The following is a 3465-nucleotide window of genomic DNA, read 5'->3' as shown; positions in this document are numbered from 1 at the left end:
AAAAATTGGTATCGTTGTAAACCCAAAAACGTTCTTAAACCCAAATTTTTCGTTTTATATACACAAAAAAAATATAATTAAAATAATTTTTTCATCATACGGTCAGTTTGTTCTTTTAGAGCGCATACATGGTTCCTTAAAAATGATTCCAGTATCTTCATTTATATATATTGTAACTATCACTATCTTGTAAAGAGAAGTGTATTTTTTTTATCTAAAACTAATAAAGTTAGAAGGACGAAATTCGAGGATGTGGTAGTTAACATATTAGTCCTTGACATATATTTTTTTTTCAAAAATAAATATTGGAAATTTCCAAGGATATTCAAGGATAAAGTCTTAAAAGGACATTTTCAATAATTAATCGTCCTGGTGCACCCACTACTCTACAGAATTTTCCCTTTTAATTGATACCCATATTGTTATTCTACAATGCACCGCATCCTTTGAATAATTTTTTTATTCAATCACATGCTTGTTTTTAGGCTTTATGTTTTTTTATTTTTTTTTATATTAACAATACTAATTACAAATGATAACTAATATGAATTGCTAACATTATACTAATTAACAATACTAACTACAGAAAAACACGGCATGCTTTTATTCTGGTTTTAAAATTTATTTTATGTTCTTACATCTAAAAATTACATCTAAAAAGGACTATAGCTTGCAATTTGCAGAGTATATATTTAATTTAAGTACGGCTGATGCATGGAGCTCTGATGTCTGGCCATTAAGAGTGCTCGGAGCAATAAAAAGAAATAAAAAATTGTGCTCGAGCAACCAAAAAAAGGGGGCTCGGAGCAATTGCAAAAAAAAAATAAAAAAATAAAAAATAAATGAGCATATACACACATGTTTCACCAGCAATCAATCGCACAAAACCTAACCCAAAAGCCCCATTTGAAATGCCGACGGCAAATCAACCACGAATTTGGCAATTGCATTTTTGCATAATTTTCACATATTGATTAACATATCTACGTTTTGTAGTCAAAGCATATCTTCGAGCAACAATTTTCATATAATTAAAAAAATTTAAGCAATTTTCATGATTATTTTAAATAAATCAATACTGCGAAAAAGAGAAACGTGCATATACACATTTGTTTCATGTACCCGCAATCATTCGCAACATCTTACACACTACACACCAAGAATGATAGAATACAAGATTGCGCCAATCGAGCTGAGAGCAACTGGCCAAGACGTCAAAATATACCAGAATGAGAGAGCAAAGACGAATTCAATAAGAAATAGAAGAAGAATCGAACAGCTGGGGCGAAATTGAAAGGTTTGTTTACAAAGTGCATAATAAATCGCGGATTTACGGAATTATTTAATTTTAAATGGTAAATTGGTTGTTTAAAAGTAAAGAATGTGTACTTCTTAATTGCAATGCAAATCGCTGAAAGTGTTAAAACACTGCAATCATTATAATGATTTGCATTTTTTCAGTAATTGAACAAATACCAGCGGGCCGCCAGCGGGTCAGTTGCTGGTAACAATTTGCAGAACGATTCCACGGTGATCGTTGCATCGTCGTCAATTAGTGAAATCAGTAAGCAAGCTTTTAAAATAAAGGAAAACCTCCTACTCCGCTATACATATAATTACTTTCATTATTTAGCTACTTTTCCGACAGCCGCAACAAACGCTGGCCCAAGCCTGCAAATTGTTGCCAGCAACTGACCCGCTGGCTGCCCACTGGCATTTGTTCAACTACTCAAAAATGCACTTTGTAAACAAACCTTTTGGGTGTTGGCCACATCAAGCGGCTCATCTGGATGAAATGAAAAGGCTGTTAGATGTAATGCAGCAACGTGCTCCCGGTGTTGAACATCAGTTCAAAGAAAAGTCAAATGAGTTGGAAATGGCGCAGCTTATCATACGCCAGTTGTCGGATAAGGCCAATGTAAACCAAGGCCGCAATCGGATAGAGACCTCGACGCAGACGCAATTTATGTACGAGCAACAGATTAGAGACTTACAAGTAAGTTAGAAGTAGAAGTGCATTTGAAGACGTTTACATTATTATGTTTACGCATTTCTTACAGGCTATGGTGCAACAATTGACGTATGAAAGGAATTTATGATGGTCACAAATATATTGGCAAAAACATAGCAAGTGCATATGCCAAGTTGGAAAAATTGACAATGCGTGAGTATAAAATGAATAGGTGTTCTTAATTATAAATATTACTTTACCTTTTCTTTTGCAGTGGCCAAAAAGAAGAGTCTTTTTGATGATCGACCGCAATAGATTCAAGAATTGACTTACATCATGGTGTATGCGTTACAATCTAAATTAGCCAGCATGGGCACCGACTTCAAACAGATACTAGAAGTGCGTATAAAAAATCTCAAACAACAAAAAGCGCGTCGGGATCAATTCGGGCAGTCACCAATTGCTGCTAGCACTGTTCGCTCGAGTACAGCGAAACAGGGCTCCTTGCTGTTAAGCGAAGAGAATACGGCCGTAAGCATTGACATGGCCGCAAGTGATACAACACCATTGCTGGGTGCAGTCGGAGGTAGTGGAATACAGACGCAGCAGCAGATTGCATTATATGATGACTCCGATAGTTACGTGCAACAGCGGGCTGAGACTATGCAGAACATTGAATCGACTATTGTCGAGCTAGGCGGTATATTTCAACAATCAGCACATATGGTTAAGGAGCAAGAGGAGACTGTGGAGCGTATCGATACAAACATACAAGATGCCGAATTGAACATAGAAGCGGCGCATGGTGAAATATTGAAGTACTTCCAAACTGATGATAAAAATCTTCGCAGTACTGATATTCTTTTTCATATTCTTCGTAGTTTTCCTTATATAATAACGAATATGTTTGTGACACGGCAAGATTTTAACAAGTTCAGATGCGCGGTCTTAAAGTTGTGGGTTTTTAAATACATAAATATATAATATCCTATTCATATACATACATATAAAAAACACTAATGTAATAATGAAATTAAGTCTTATATGCCACGTGAAACACGATAGCTTTTAGAAGCAGTCACGTAGGGTTAGACACTAATTCTGCCAATAATAAAATTACTTCACTTAGTTTCACTTTTTTTCAAAATTTCCTATGAAAAGTAGAGATGATCCTGTGTAATAAAACGAGAACCGATTTATGTAATCATAAATATATAAAGAAAAGTTTAAAACTAAATAAAATAGAAATTGTTATTGGCAATAAGTACATTTATTAATAATTCAAATATTATGTTCAAACAAATTTAAGTGAAAGGTATGCAATTTCAAGAAAAAAGCAATTGCTTAGTTTTTATGCATACGGCTTAACATTTCCGGTAGGAAGCAGAAGGTCAGTATGTATAAATAAAAAGCTTTATCAGGGGAACGTGTTATATTTTCAAATAACAAATAAATAAAAAATACATCGTAATGAAATGTTGCCGTTTATTGCATGTGATCTGATACCGGATTCA

At 34.3% G+C, this 3465-nt stretch overlaps 1 pseudogene; it reads left to right on the top strand.

Annotated features, from left to right (window-relative positions):
* The first annotated feature begins 1179 nt into the window (after positions 1–1179).
* Positions 1180–3209, top strand: LOC108359762 (syntaxin-5-like; annotated as a pseudogene).
* The last annotated feature ends 256 nt before the right edge of the window (positions 3210–3465 follow it).

The sequence above is a fragment of the Rhagoletis zephyria genome, unplaced genomic scaffold (genome assembly GCF_001687245.7).
Source record: "Rhagoletis zephyria isolate East Lansing unplaced genomic scaffold, Rhagoletis_zephyria_1.1 Rzeph_scaffold_00454, whole genome shotgun sequence".
Taxonomy (NCBI): Eukaryota; Metazoa; Arthropoda; class Insecta; order Diptera; family Tephritidae; genus Rhagoletis; species Rhagoletis zephyria.
The sequence above is the reverse complement of the archived record's forward strand: the minus strand, read 5'-3'. Positions and strand labels throughout refer to the sequence as shown.